General features: G+C 36.3%; 1 pseudogene across 1 annotated transcript; it reads right to left on the reverse strand.

Moving 5' to 3' along the window:
* Nucleotides 1-13,699: 13,699 nt before the first annotated feature.
* LOC137711631 (pentatricopeptide repeat-containing protein At1g74630 pseudogene) lies at nucleotides 13,700-16,405 on the reverse strand (annotated as a pseudogene). Its single transcript, XR_015963784.1, has 3 exons — nucleotides 14,769-16,405; nucleotides 14,222-14,453; nucleotides 13,700-14,108 (listed from the first exon to the last, which is right to left on the reverse strand). The product of XR_015963784.1 is annotated as a pentatricopeptide repeat-containing protein At1g74630 pseudogene (transcript).
* Nucleotides 16,406-16,979: the final 574 nt, after the last annotated feature.

A 16,979-nucleotide genomic window follows, 5' to 3' on the forward strand; every position in this document is an offset into this window, starting at 1 on the left:
TCTTTAAACCCAATTTTATACCTAAATTACCCTCACAAACCCAATTCAAAATGTGAATTTATCTTTACACCCATTTAAAAAATAAAATCCCAATTGAATAATTTGGTGAAATTTCTACTTGTTTATGAATCTTCCATATACTTTCTTGATATCCATGTCCCCGTGATTGTAGTTGCATAAGCATAAGGTTATCTCCAACCGAATGAGGGTCAAATGGCTCGTTTTAGCCCTATAGCCCTCCAAGAAATTAATATTTTAATGAACAATGCAGGGCCATATTTCTTACCATCTCCAACCGAGGGGTCAGAGGGCTATAGGCCAAACATAGCCCAGTGACAAAAAACCATCTCCAATCGAGGGAGCCAAAGAGTCATAGAGCCAAACATAATTTATTATTTAAATTTAAAAACTACAACAACTTAAATTTAAAATCTATAATCATCATCATCTTCATCATCTGCCATTGTAAGAGTATAAACAACTGTCGTCAGGCCATAATTTCCCTCTTTTTCCTATCAAAATAGGCCTTACTCATTGGAGTGTAATCCGAAGCGTTCCTTTGCATATTCTTATCATCCATCTCTTCTTATATTTGTTTGGTCCGTTGTTCATGCCTATGGTTCCTTTCTTCAACAAAAATGGCATTTTGCTCTCGCCATTAATCGCAAAGAGGTCGTCATTTCCTGTTGAAAGGCGATGTCATCCTTTGTCTTGCCTTTTCCTTCAATTTTCAAGCCTTGTTTCGTCGCATAGCCCTAGGTATGGAACCTTCACCTGAAGACAGATTTTCTACCCTTGTTTCATGAATGGTAGGAGATTCATCTTCATCCCCATCTACAGCTGAGGATGCAGTTCCAAACACCGATGTAGGACCTACTTTATGTTCAGGTGGATCTTCAAATAACACCCACCATTTACAAATTTCCCAAAAACCGTGATGCTTAAAGGGTTTCGAGTTGCCCTCCATATACAATTCCTCCGCTTGACGTACCTAGAAAATATAATTACAAAAATTAAAGGAAATTCATTTATGAAATTAAATGTAATATAATTAAATATTTAAAATAAATTGTGAAAACACTTACTTCGTCGTAGTAATTGGCGCCGCTTTCATGTCTAATTGCGGCTGTTAACAGTGCTTGATGCCATTGATTCAAGCTTGGATGAAGATTCCATCTTGAAGAACAACTCTCGTGGTTTCGGGTATTCGGTGGAGTGGTGCCTTCGTATAACTCACTTGTTTGAGAACTCCCTCTCACACTATCTTCCAAGACCCATCTATAAACCCTGCAAAGAACTTCATCTTCTTTTCGTGTCCAAGCCCTACCTTTCATTGCAGATGTGGCCATTTGAAAATTATTGAAAAAATTGAAGGAAGGATTATTGGAAAAGGTAAGAAAATATAATGTGATGAATTGAAATAGAATGAAGTGAGATAGTATGGAATGGTGAAAATTATGCGAGAAATGGTATAGGAATGACTTAGGTATTTATAGGGAAAAAATGGGAAATGGTATAGGAATGACATATAAAGTACATGCTTTCATATGTCTATACTTAAAACACCATAGAAAATAAACTAATAATAACTGTTCTTCATGCAGATATTGTGATATGCGGGAGTTAGGCGGAAATGCTATGGGTATCGACGAAACTGCCATAGGTGTAGAGAATGGTGATGGACAAGTTGTGTGGCCCGTAGCGGTGGGGGATGAGCTTGCCAAGCTTTACCATGAAGATGATGTGTTATACTTAGAGGTGACTTATCGTCGGGAACACTCACCTTCTTCTCAAGCTAGGAAACCACATCTTTTCCGTCTGAAATATTCAACCAAGAACAAAGTCTTAAGTCCAAGGTGAGGCTTCGTCACCACCTACATAACGAAAACCCCCCAAACCCATCTTCTCAACTTTCAGTGTTGATGGCCTATAAATTGAAACTCAAAAACTCATCTTCTCAACTCTATAAAAAAAAAAATAGAAAACAAACGGAAAAAATAAAATAAAATTAAAGCATTTCAACGTAGGATCAACGTATGGTTTTAGCCAATGTAGGATAAACATTACTTGATGGTAAGGTTTAATTTGGATGTGGGTTTATTGATAAATTTCATTTTATTATTAATTTCATCTTGTACTTAATGGTAATCATGTAATAAGGTAAAAAGGACAATTCACATTTAAACTTTAAGTTAGGTGTAAAATGAGATTATATGGGTTCAAATAAAAATTTTCATTAATCAAATATGTCACCACAAGAGTGGATGAGTGCTGATGCAAATTAAATCAGTAACTTTCAAAATTCTTAATAATGTCAGTTCCTCTACTAAGAATATAGATCAGGTTTCGTAATTTTGGTTAAATCAAACATGCACCTTAGAAACTTTGAGTCTTGATAAACGATCATCATTAATTTGTACTCTACTATAAGAATCAAGATTTGAACGAGGGTTAAATATGGCTAACTTTTTATTGTCTCCTTTTTCAATAATTGTTTGCGCATTTTAAAACGATTAGTGCTCTCTTAAACATCATGACTTGTTATATGATTTAGATTTTCATATAATTATATGCTATATATAAATATATGAGAAAATTTTAAGTATGTCTCGAACACAAGGCGAAATGTCATATGTTATTATATAAATGAAGAAAAGTTTTTTTCTTTCAAGTGTTCATCCACTCGTATAAAGACATATAACGTATGTACCCGTATTCGGAGTAGACTAAAATTTCTTTCTATATATATCGCGACATGCATGAATGACTTCAAACCCTGCATTTCTGCTCAGTTTGTCTGTAAAGACGTACGCGAACTGAAAACTCCACTTACATCACACAACAAATCGCACATGAAAACTGATAAATCTGTGTAATTGATACAATAACCAGTAATGGATATGATTACTCTGGATATACATGTGTTATGAATGTTACCGAAGACATTTTGGTGAGTTGTAAAACACAAAATGTTCCATTATTTTAGAGTACGTGTGCTGTGATCCGATGACAAATCTGGTTTCTTGGACTATTGCGTGACGCAATGAATATAATTTAGGTTTTTTTTATCTACGTTCTTGAAACTTGATTTTAATTTCATTTTGTTCTTTGAAATTCAAAATTTGCTTCATATTGCCCCTGAAACTTAAAAGTCGTCTTTATAAAACTCAAAATTCTCTCCATATTGCTTTAAATCTGTTAATTTCTTATGTGAGTTTGATTTGGGTGTGGTAGACTAATCGATTTCTTTTTTAATTTTTTTTTATCTTTTCAATCTCTTTTAAGCTTTATATTCTCTAATTGTTGAATGTTCACGAATAATGAAAATTATGATCAAATTTATTGACTATGTGGCATAATATTATTGGTGTTGGGCCCTGCATATGTTTTAAGAGGCGACCTATAAATTTCAAGGGGAAAAGAGAATCCACAAGCCGAAGTGGAACAAATTTTGAGTTTCAAGTGTAAAACGATGACTTTTGAGTTAAAGGATGTGACATCCCACATCGCCCAGGGGAGTGATCCTTAAATGTATATTCCCATCCCTACCTAGCACGAGGCCTTTTGGGAGCTCACTGGCTTCGGGTTCCGTAGGAACTCCGAAGTTAAGCGAGAAGGGGGCTAGAGCAATCTCATGATGGGTGACCCACTGGGAAGTTGCTCGTGAGAATAAAACCGTGAGGGAATGGTAAGCCCAAAGTGGATCATATCGTGCTACGGTGGTGGAACAAGCTCGGGAAGTGATCCGCCCCGGGCTGGGATGTGACAATTTGGTATTAGAGCCTAACCCTGGCCGTGGTGTGCCGACGAGGACGTCGGGCCCCTAAGGGGGGTGGATTGTGACATCCCACATCGCCCAGGGGAGTGAACCTTAAATGTATATTCTCATCCCTACCTAGCACGAGGTTTTTTGGGAGCTCACTGGCTTCGTGTTCCGTAGGAACTCCGAAGTTAAGCGAGAAGGAGGCTAGAGCAATCCCATGATGGGTGACCCACTGGGAAGTTGCTCGTGAGTTCCCAAAAACAAAACCGTGAGGGAATGGTAAGCCCAAAGCGGACAATATCGTGCTACGGTGGTGGAGCGCGCCTGGGAAGTGTTCCCGCCCGGACCGGGATGTGACAAAGGAAATAAAGTGAAATCAAAATGAAAATTTTCAAGACGCGTATCTAAAAATAACCCCATATTTTAGTAAGAGCTTTGAATTGGGCCTGGGCCAAACATTGAATAACGAAAATGATAGAATATTATAATATGTTAGCTCAATTTTGCAATCAATATATAACTCGTCAGCAGCAGCAGCTATTTATTTTCCTATAAATGGACGAGCAATGGTTTAAATGGATTACAAGTTAAAGCTAAGCAATTGACTTTTATAAATATGAATGGTGGTAATAAAGTTTATCGATATATTCGGTTTAGTGTTACCTTTCTATATCACAAGAATTAAGGTCTGGTGACAAATTGATTATGTATTTATGTGCCATAAAATGAAAAGAAAAAAAAAGGCATACCAAACATACTTCAGTTTAGCCATGTTTGGAATAATGTGTTTTCTCTTTTGCATACAAGTTCGAATTTTTACTTTAAATTAATGAATTTAGTGTAGAATATAGTTTGTATTAATTATATTATTTTGAATTTTATTATTATTAAATAGAAGGAAAGAGTTCGAAACTATTATAATAATTTAGGCAAGGGGGAGTTTGAACCGGGATGCATGTGTGGAAATCCAACATCCAATCCATTAGAACACTTAGTTTCAAACCAATTTGTATTAATGTATATGTATATGATATAATTAGGATTCTACCATAAAACCAATTGGCAATATATATGGAGAGTGGGGTTCCACCATAAAACTAATTGACAATATGGTAAGTCGCCCAAGTTCATATAAGCTTAGTTAGACTTGTCTCTCACCGATGTGGGACAAACTTCCTCACAAAATCAACTCTCAACACGCCCCTGCACATGTGACCGATTTTCAAGTCTACACATAAACAAGTGGACGACACATGAACACGTGTGACCCTTTGAACTTGCACACGAGAGACAACCTGACTGTAATACCATGTAAACCAAGCTTAACTAAGCTTTACAGTAAAGAAGAAGAAGTTCTGAGAGAGAGAACAGGATTACTTGAGTACGTAGTAAGAAATGACTTCACTATTTCATTTTTCTTGTGCGTTTAATACAACCATTACAAATGACTTACACACTTATCTCTCTTAGCTTACAAACTAAGCCAACATTCTAACAACTTGTAACTAACTCTCTAATCTAATGACACCTGTCAGCATCTCAACAACACACTCTTAATACTTCATGAATTTAGGAAGCTCGTTTGTCAATTATGATGTAAATGCACACGCACAAGAGTAAACAGTTTTCCAGATAAAATTGGTGACTGAGTTTCATAAGGATTAATTGTTACATATGCACAAACTAAATGGTACATTGCGGCTATAATGGGGGAAGAAAAATATTAGCAAACCGCATTTGAAGCAACAACTACAAAAGGAAAAGGATTGAGCACCAGCTAGCTATATAGTATAGGCTTGCAGATCTTTGAGAAGCTCTATATACGGATTAGCATCGGATTTCAATCTGGTTTGGGGCTATGAGGAATGGAGGTGAATGTGAACTAGATTACAAGTTCATCATTTTGCAAAGTGATTCGAGTTTTGAGAATCCTCCTGATTGGATTAGAACTCTATTATTGGATGATATGATGGGAAGCCCTAAGACTCAAACTCTTTGTAATAACTCTTTAAGCTAATTTTTGGAGTGATTTACCACCTTTTGTTACCTAAAAAAAGTGATTTGAGTTTTGTATATTAGAAAATTTTAAAATGGGTAATTGTAGCGAAATCCTTTCCTAATATGAAACTTGGATTCTCTATATAGTTCTTTTTTCCCCAAAGTAGATATAGGAGAATTTTTGGATGACTATCGAAAACGCAAGATATATAGTGTATTATTCTACTTGTTATAATAACGATGGAAAAACAAGGTTAATATGTTCTACTTTTGAGTATATTAATAAATAAAAAATTATATGTCATAATTTGAAAGAAATAGTAATATTATATGACCGTATTCCAAGTATACTTAAAGTACTGATCCCATAACTACTTCTTGTATTGTCAACTAGTGCTTAGTACATACAATGGTAATTCTTTTTTCACTACCGGTAGAGCTTTCAAGTTCGAATCCACATAATCATGTTCAACAAAACTTAATTTTCACGTACTCTTTTATACATGTATATACACATATATTCATACATACGTGCACACGTACATGCATAAATGTATATAGTCTGGATGATTCCTCTATAAGGTCCCTAGTCCAATTATCTTATCTAGATCATATTTAAAGCTCATATAAATCCGTATACCGCTTCTATAAGTGAGTTCACCACTTCTTGGCAAACAAGTGAACTTAATATCTGTTTGGACCAAAATTATTGGGTTGGGTCGAGTATGGAATTGTTCTCGGCCCAGAAGCTCAGTTCGAGGATTTCTACAAACCAGCCGGTTCATGGGCCGTCTAAATAAAAGTTGGCCAAGCCCTATTTGGAAAAGAATATCCCAGATGAATAGGAAGTAGGTGCGCCCTATTGCGAAGCAGATGAATGAAGTGGTTAAGTCCTGATGCAGTAAGGATTCTCGGCCAGATAAGGATACCGAAAAGTAGAAGTGAATGTGGCCTAGTAAGAGGTTGAATTCAAAATCCTAACAGAAGTGGGATTGGCCAAGATAAGATGGATTGGGGTAAGGAGTCCTAGTTCGAGTATGGTTAGGATTGGGTTTTGCTGCTATAAATAGAGAAAGGAGGGTGGAATTCAATGACCTTCAATTCAACACACAACTGCCCTGCGCAAAACCTCTCAAACATCTTGAGATTTTTTTATTTTCTTTTTCCCGCCGACACATCTTCAGTTTGGATAAACAACACTGTGAAGGCAGCCGGCGAACACCTTCAATTTGGAAAACAACATTGTTGCTGTAGAATCAGCCGACCAAGGAGCACCTTCAGTTTGGATAAACAGCACTGCGTCGAGGCCGATTGGTTACTTATCTAAGTCTCGATCGAGAAGGGTTTTTGAATCCTTATTGGTAGAGGTCATCTTATTAGCCTTTTTGGCGAAGTAAGGTGTTACGAGTTATGACATTCGGCGCATTAAACGCCGAGTGGTTTTATGATTGGATACTCCCAAGTGAGTTTCAGAGTTCGGCATTCTGAGGGCCGAACGACATTTACCATCAAGACATACATTACCTTTGCATTCTTGTATCCATATAGTTTGGTGTCGATTCGACGTGCTTATACTCTCACGAATATAATCACCGTGACCGAATCCAACGCCGACGATTCGTGAACTTTGCAGAACTAGCAGCCTTGTCTTCAGGCTCGAGAATCCAAAGGCCGAGATTTGTTCCTTCCTCGGCCGCAATCGCATGATAAAGAAGTCAGCAACGCACTCAACGCAACATCAACAAATTTTACTCCTCGGCTAAGCTCGGCCGACGAGTTGACACGCTCCGCATTCAACCGAATGACATAGTTAGCTTATTAGTTACTCGGCCTACCCACCACATAAACTTTATAATTTTTAGGGTCAACAATATCATCAAAAATGAAAACAAGAAAATGTCGACCCCAATTCCCGCAATTGATTTACACACATACATGCAAATGCAAACAAATTGGCAATTACTAAATTTTTGTCCAAGAGACAGGAAAGTGGGAAGTCTTCAAGTCCAGTAGTTATCCACATACAACATACAGGATGTGTTCACATTGCTGCTGCATGATGCTACACATTTGGTATTATTTGGATTGTCAAAAAGTACAGAGGGAGAAGAGGTTACCTATTTTAGAGTCAAGGCATATCACAAGTTTTTTTTCAATTTATAGGAGGTCTTAGCTTTCTTTTTTTGGTTTTTACAAATAGCCCACCAAGAGGGATTACTGACAGCAAGACTCGAACTTAAAACTTAATTTAGCAAAAAGAACGATATTTACCAACTCAACCAACCCTCGTTGGCACACATTTGGTATTGTTATATCACATTTTGTGCATCGTTACTAACTAAATGGCCAAGTCATTGTACATCCCAAATACATGGCAGAAACAGATGAAGATAGAACTTAATAGGAAATGACCTAGAAATATATATATATATATATATATATATATATATATATATATATATCACACCAAGAGTTTGGCTATGTCTTACTTGAAAAGAATTTGATTAGCATATATTTATTGGCGGGGAAGGTCGATGTGGACACGAACAATGCGAAAAGGCATGCGTCACGAAAGAATGCAACCTCCATCCCTATATGTTAATGAGTGGCACATAAGGAGACAAAAGAGGTTGTATTTTTAATTTGTAGGCGTTGTGTGGCAATTCCATGTTCAAACTCAAAAATTCAAATGTGGCGAGGTGCAAGGTTGGTTTCATTATTTGTTTTTTTGTCTTAAGAAAACTGTAGGCAGTAGCCATATTTGTTCTTTATTGTGATATTTTAGGGTTCTTCTTGCATCGTAACCACAAATGGAAGGTTCAAGGGAGGTCTGTGTTTGTTGAGAATTGCATTGTATTTGTCGAGGGACATGAGACATTAGACCTCTCAATTGTTTTTACCCTGTTCAACTGTTCAAATTATGTTTCGTCTATATATTTTGAGGAAGGAGAAAGGAAGGGGTGAGAACAAGTATTGAACTTTAATCTTATATGTACGAAGTCCTCACGAGAAGAGAAAGAGACCAAGAATTGATGTATATAACAAGAAATAACGTGAATGAAATTGAGCGTTTCACACCACGTATTTTATCCCTTCACTTGGCTTATAATTACTTCTTAACGAAACCTAGCTACAACGGTGAGGGTAATCATATATTGATTAGTTCAATTGTCATATTTCTTATACATTCTAACATGAAATCTCACACCATACAACTTAGATTAGTTTAAGATAAATCTTGCCAATATAAAAGAAGTAAAACATTGCTTCTATAAAACCTAAAATGTGTTTTCTTCTATTATGGTCACACACACAAACAAATTTAATTATCTGAAGAATATCAAAACAAACCCTAAGCGTAATTAGTCTGATTAAAAAGAAAGCTAGCTTTCTTCTTCTACTAATTAATTATGGGGATACTATTGAATGATTATTGATCCAAACATATCCAACGTGTTATGCAGTTATTGACCGGTTTTAGTCCCTTAAATCACTGCATTCGCACTAGATATGACAAAAGGAAAATACTCGGGAGACTATATGGTGTGGCGATTGATAGTTGAATTCTTTCTTTAATGATTTAAAAAAGAAATTCAACCATCACCTGTCACATCAGGTGATCTCTAAAATTTGACTTAAGTTGATGATATGTCTAACAGTACCAGGTGATCTCTAAAATTTGACTTAAGTTGATGATATGTCTAACAGTACCTATGACATAATACACGTATAATTAATGTCACATAGTTATCATCGATCTCAGAATGATCTTAACTCAAATATGATTTTGTTAACTCCATCTCTTGAGAGTGTTCCACTTGTCTCAATATTTACGCTATATAGCTATGCATATAACAAATGCCGCATGACAGGTTTGACAAACAATGCTAATACTACTCACGTCCTTTTCATGTTTTCATGCACTCTAATTTCATTGGGCCATTCGTTAAATTCCATGCATGTTGGTACTACCTTTCAATTAGCTAGCTTAGTTCAAGATTATGATTAATCACTTGTTGAAATTAAGTCAAGTTCAACCACTACTCATTATCCACCTCTGTCGAATATGATGGAACATAGCTAGCACAAATATTATCATTGTTATCATCGATCCAGGTGGTGACGTCTCTCCTGTGTGAACCCAACAAAGTTACTTTGAAGCTTGTTCTTCCATCTCACACGTAGATTTGGCATGCACTAGAGACACAAATATGAGGTATGGGTTATTTGGGTATGGCGCTCAATGTTCAAACTTATTTAAAAGATATAAACAAACCACCAAAGCATGTATATTTTGTGGATAATGTTGCCCTCATCCCTAGTGAAGGAGGAAACTTGATAATGTGACATTATGTTATTGTTATAATCATAACTGTTTTTTATTTATTGTTATTTCAACTATTATATATATTTTTTTTTTTTAAAAACATTTGATTTGGAGACTGTTTTGCACTCATATGATAATAAGTAGCATTCATTATTATTTGGAGACCGTTTTGCATTTATATAATAATAAGTAACATTTTCACAATGAATTCTCAAAATTTTTATTAATAGGAATGATTAACTGATTTATAAGTTAAATAATTTTTATAAAAATGTTATGTATATGATCATAGAAATTCATGGCTTATTAGTCGAAATGCCCCTGAAACTGCCAGTAAGTCTCAATTTACCCCCCTAAAACTTGTTTTGTCTTACTTTGCCTCATGAAACTGACATCTTCAACTCTCTTGTCTCACTTTACCCACTTCTGTTAATGGACGGTTAAACTTAAGGGTATTTTAGACTTACTTAGTGTAGGCACTAGAGGTAAATAAATGTGTAAAAACTGAAATATCTAAAATACTCTTAAACGGAAGTGGGTAAAGTGAGACAAAATAGTTGAAAATGTCAGTTTCAAGGGGTAAAGTAAGACAAAATCAATTTTAAGGGGATAAACTGAAACTCAACAACAATTTCAAGGGACATTTCAACTAATAAACCTATAATTTTTGCACCATAAAATAATGTCTCGTTTGCAGGAAGAAGATTTTCCTTCTTAGTAGGAAGATGCCCTTTATCTTGCCCAAAAGAAGATACAATAAGACGAAGAAGAAAATGATACGTGTCTACTATGATTGGGGTTTAGGTATACAATGGAGCCCACAACCCCAAAAGTAGGGATTTGGATTTTTTCCTTAGCTCAGAAATTTGAGTTTTCAGATCAAATCACACGGATTGTTAGATTTTGATCCAACGGTTACAAATAGGGGATCCCTCTTAAAGTTATAATAATTGTAGCCGTTGGATAAAATCCAACGATCCCTGTGATTTGATCAGAAAACTCAGATTTTAGAACTCATGAGAGGATTCAAATCCTAAAAGTAGTATTTTAATCGTATTATGTGGAATGGGGGCCCCCTACATTCACTGGCACCACAATCTGATGCAACAAGAAATGAAGGTCAACTTGGTAGGGTTTTGTTTGGATTGAACAATGAACATGGAGGAAGGGAGTGAAGCTTGGAGATCAACATCGGACTCCACGTGAAGGGTTGACACGTAGTGCTTCTGGAATCGCTTGCCCGACAAGTGATTCAATTTGGTGTGATCTTGGATGGCTACAAGGTGTTGAACCCAGTATTGCAATTTATGAGATGAATCAAGCTTTGCTGTCGAAAAAAGAGCCACAAGTACTACTAAAAAATCTATACAAATGAATACGTATCTGAATAAGTGAATTGAAAGTTATGATTAGACACTTGTTTATTAGTAATTAGGTTACAACAACACTTAATGTTCTTCTTTCAGCAATGAAAGATATGGTTCTTATGAAATACATGGTGATGTTTTCAGACAGAAACAAATTTTGCTATCTTGTCTTTATGTTCACGATTAGAATTTGATTCTTATTTTCTACCCCGTTTGACGTTAAGAAGAAAGTGATAAAACCCTAATACATTCTTAATAGGTGGTGATGAAGGCCGTATATTTAAGATACATCTTTTTCGCATAACTAAGTCTACACTGAAAATGTTGTGTAGTCCTACGGCATATCACCACGTCAATGGTGCTATTAAAACTATACATATCATCAGTTTAGAGGTGTCGAAGGGAGCGGGCCTAGCCCATTTAAAGTCGGCCCGCGTGGGTTTGGGCTGTGATTGGATCGACCCATTTAATCGTGCTAGACTGACACATTTATCGAAACATTAAGCCTATCTCAGTCTGCAACTTTGGCCCATTAAGACTTGGGCTGTGCTAGGCTGATCAACTTAAGTAAAACAAACTTTAGTTATTCAAATAAAAATAAAATAAAAAATAAAAAAACTTATTTGAACATGTTATTAAGCTAAATATCGTTAATATGAACACAAGCGGAGCCACCCACAAGGCTAAGATGGGTTGTAGTCTTAGGAGGTTTTTTGTAAGTGTAGTGCTATCTACGCACTTATTTCTACTTCTCACACATTCCCATTGGTTTTCGACCGTCGAATTGAATGAATTGACGAAGATCAATAACAAAAAATTAGTAAGGGTGTGTGAATAGCACTATCTTTTTTTTTAAACTCATGCTTTAATGGCTTATGTTAATGCATGTAGCATATATAGCCCACTCAATTCCAATACAAGTTATTATTTCATGTATATTTAGTAGATGATAGGTAATAAATTATACTTTTTATGCTAATATAGTAAATTAGTTCTATATTCCCTCTCCCCTTCTATCCTATTCGTTGAAGAAAAATACCATTTATCCTATGCAATTTAGCCTCCGTACTTCTTACTCAAGAAAAAAAAAAAAAAATTTCTTTTAGTTCACGATTAAATTATTATCTCCGCGATTCCTTACTTTTCGTTTTATTTACTTATTCTTGATTTATTTAGTAGGTTAATTATTTATATGGTCCTTGAAGTTGTTGGTTAGGATTATGATTTCAAGAATTGTCTATATTCTATTATTGTATAATTTTATAAAAGAAAAACAGTAAACATATGATTTTGCGGGACTAATTTCAGTTAGCCCACCTAAGAAAAAAAATCATAGCCCTGCTATTGAATATGAAGCCATATTAACCAAACTGTACGGATCGTTATTTATTTATTTATTTATTTTTAATTGAGGTCTCAATAGTTCTCCTTCATGTAATGAAATGCAATTGGTTTATTAACATACTAATGTATGCAACTTTTTTGAATATAAGTAATTTATGTGACACAATGATTGTATTCATTTTGTGTTTGTATTTGATCTCATAATAAAAGAAAATAATAAAATAACAAAGAAGTGAAACAATCCACAAATATTAATACATTTAAAATGATCAAAACTCATGCATAGTGCCCCGTAATAAACTAAAGGCTTTTTGCTGGTCATGAGCGTGTGCAGAAAAATTAGTCATATTTTAAAAGGAAAACTAATGAAAATAGTTTGAAAATTTTGAGTTTTAATGATAATGACAAAATAAAGGGTAAAGTGAATAGTACCATAATTGACTTTATAGTGTAAAAATGTGGTTTTTCGTTAAAGTGAACAATACCGGAAGCTCTTCGTTTAAGTTCTCTATTTTAAATGATCTAGTTTATAGGGAGTTTTAAACAAATCCCAATCAGAAAAGAATGTGAATTAAATATGAGTGTTCAATTTCTATGCTACATGGGAAAAATGAGTGCACTAGGTAAGCCATTTCCATTAGGATCGATCGGTTAGTTACAATTGATGGACATTAGAGCATTTCTAATGGTAAGGGCAAGACGGGGTAAAGATAAAATCTAGCCCTCCAAATTGACATTATTCATGAAATCTAACCTTTTAAATTTTTTGTTGTTCCGATGGTGAGAAGGGCTAGAGGCTAAAAAATATTAGGTGACTCATTTTAATTGGCTAGCGTCTTAACCTGTCCTCTTAAAAAGTCAGCGGTAAGACATCTGTATCGAAAGGAGAGATTAATGAGGTTCATAGATCATAACAAAGGTGGCGGTTCAATATATGGTTTCAAGGAAAAGTAGCACTTTCCATAGAAGACATCTGTATCGAAATCTTAACAATGGACGAACTATGCGCAACATATAGAAGCAAGGAAGGATTATCAAACACTTTTCCTCCAGAATAGTTATCCTCAATTTGCGACGTTATCTATTACCCCTCAAGTCTCAAGAACAAGAACCATTCCACCTATATATGAGGTTTTCAGATAGAATACCTAGTTTACATGCTAGAATCTCGACCAAAAACAATAGGAAGGGGACCAGCCCAGGTGAGTGCAACAGCGGCAATGGCATTAGGTTTCACAGCACAACGTTTTAAAGCACGAATAGTTGAAGTAGCTGCATGCCCTCCTCCAAATACCACAAAGTCATTTTGCTGGTTGATATCAAGAGACTGTTAGTTCAAAAGTAAAGCTTTGTATTGGTTTCAAACCCATGTGCAAATTGACAAAGTAATAACAAAGAAAAAGTACATTTTCAATAACTGACCTTTGATGGGAGTGAAGATTTCTCACCCACAGGGAGCTTGGAGGAGTTCTCCAGGGTGGTTGAAGCCCTAACTGTTAGGGTTTTCTGGAAGCAAGCACTCTGAGAGAAATTTGGTTTCCGGGTTCAGAACAAAAGAGCACGGGATGGCCGTGAAGATGTGTAGAATGCTGTGGAGAGCGCCATGAGTTTGTAGCAGAAGTTGAGAGGAAGATGCTGACCACTGGTTTCTCTTCTGTAGAAAAATATTAAAGAATCTCAGTTCAGCAATCAGCACACCAAATGAGAGATTTGAACATATCGCTAGTGTCCACAAAAGTTTTGGAAATATCAGTCGGCACCAAATGAGATACAAGTTTGTTCACTTTTTCATATGGTGCCGTTGGCCTCCCTCCCGCCAAACGTTAAATTTTCTCACCTAATTCCTTTGGATATTCTTTTTCAATATTGTATCAAAAGATTCAAAAGCACAACAGATTCAAGCCAAAAGAAAACCCCATGAAAATTGTAAAAGCCACGAATTTTTCACGATTTAACAAGTGCTTCCTACCATCAATTACTCCATCTGCATTATAATCCCTCTTGATTTATAAGTTTTTTCCAGCATTCATGATTTCCCTTGCTTCCATTGAACCAATTGTCGAAATTTTGAACCAATGATACAACTCCATGCCAAATTCTTGGCATTCTTTTTTGTCTTTGTGCATCTGGGTCAGTATATTAACTTCTTCCACGACGTTGATCTCTCTTAAAATTACAGGAGCTAAACTTCTTCAAGCGCTTCATCAGTCGCCACTCACCAGTAATCTTTGCATGAACAAGAGCCATCCTTGAAGGAGTGAAAACGGCTTCTATCTCTAACCACAATCTCCACTCTATAAACCTTAGAAATCAGCTTCATCACTGTATGACAGTCCTTACAGACCCGTAAATTCTTCACAATCCTTATAATCCTTCCTTCACGCTGTCTTGCCAACCCAAAAGCTACAGAAAGTTTCTCACTGTGCCTGAAAACTGAATCTTCTTTACCCTCTTCTTCTATGTCATGCAAAACACTTCTAATCTCCGGAACATAGCCTCCTTCAACCCTAAGTTTTAACATTACCTCCCTTAGCTTCTCATAAGCATCTTCTGTAATGTTATTTGATTTTTTACCAGCCATAAAACTATACATGACCCGGTCAACTTCAATTGCACTCCATCCTGGAGCTTTCTTAATCCTCTGGTCAGCCATTGATCTTCTTAGAGCAGCAACATCCTTCCACTTCCCCGCAACAGCTTATACATTTGACAAGAGAACATGGTCACCAGAATTGTCGGGATCAAGTTTGGAAAGAACTTCCTTCACTTGTTCTGCCAACTCAACATTACCATGAATGCTGCAAGCCCCAAGAAGAGTACGCCAAATGACAGCATTAGGAGATATTGGCAATTCACGTACAAAATCACAGGCCTTCTGCAGTTTACCAGCTCGACCATATAGATCTACTATACAACCGTAATGTTCAATAGCTGGTTCTATACCATATAAATCTCTCATCTTAGAGAAATACTCACATCCTTCGTCAACCAGAGCAGCATGACTACAAGCATACAAAACTGAAATGAAGGTGATCCCATCGGGCTTAATTCCAGACATTTCCATCTTACGGAAAATTTGTATTGCTTTTTTCCATAACCATGCATTGCAAGCGCTGCTATCATTGAACTCCACGAAATAATACTCTTCTTCTCTGGCATTCTTTCGAAGACCAACCTAGCCATGTCCACATTTCCAGTATCCAGGAGTGCATTATTGACTGAAATCATCCAAAGCAAACCAGCCTTCTCTACTAAACAATGTAAAATTTTACCAAACTCAAATGCACCAGCTTGCGCACATGCAGAGAGTACTCCAGTCAAGCTCGCCTCATTCGGTCTAATTCCCTCCCTCTGTAGTTCCCTGAAAAACCCAAAAGCCTCATCAAAGCAACCATTCTGAGCAAACCCCACAATCATGGTACTCCAAGACACATCATCTTTCATCGGCATCCTCAAAAATGCCTTCTTAGCCAGCTCAAGCTCATCCGTTTTCACATACCCTGCAAGCAAAATGTTCCAAGAGGTCAAATTCCTCAAAGGCATCTGGCCAAACATCGTCTCCGCACCCTTTGCATCCCCAAACCTAAAACACGAGGTGCGAATCATGTTCAACAAAACTTAATTTTCACGTACTCTTTTATACATGTATATACACATATATTCATACATACGTGCACACGTACATGCATAAATGTATATAGTTTGGATGATTCCTCTATAAGGTCCCTAGTCCAGTTATCTTATCTAGATCATATTTAAAGCTCATATAAATCCGTATACCGCTTCTATAAGTGACTTTACCACTTCTTGGCAAACAAGTACACTTAATATCTGTTTGGACCTAAAATTATTGGGTTGGGTCGAGTATGGAATTGTTCTCGGCCCAGAAGCTCAGTTCGAGGATTTCTACAAACCAGCCAGTTCATGGGCCGCCTAACTAAAAGTCGGCCAAGCCCTGTTTGGAAAAGAATATCCCAGATGAATAGGAAGTAGGTGGGCCCTATTGTGAAGCAGATGAATGAAGTGGTTAAGTCCTGATGCAGTAAGGATTCTCGGCCAGATAAGGATACCGAAAAGTTGAAGTGAATGTGGCCTAGTAAGAAGTTGAATTCAAAATCCTAATAGAAGTGGGATTGGCCGAGATAAGATGGATTGGGGTAAGGGGTCCTAGTTCGAGTAT

Source organism: Pyrus communis, chromosome 6, assembly GCF_041283825.1.
Source record: "Pyrus communis isolate YQ-2024b chromosome 6, ASM4128382v1, whole genome shotgun sequence".
Classification (NCBI taxonomy): domain Eukaryota; kingdom Viridiplantae; phylum Streptophyta; class Magnoliopsida; order Rosales; family Rosaceae; genus Pyrus; species Pyrus communis.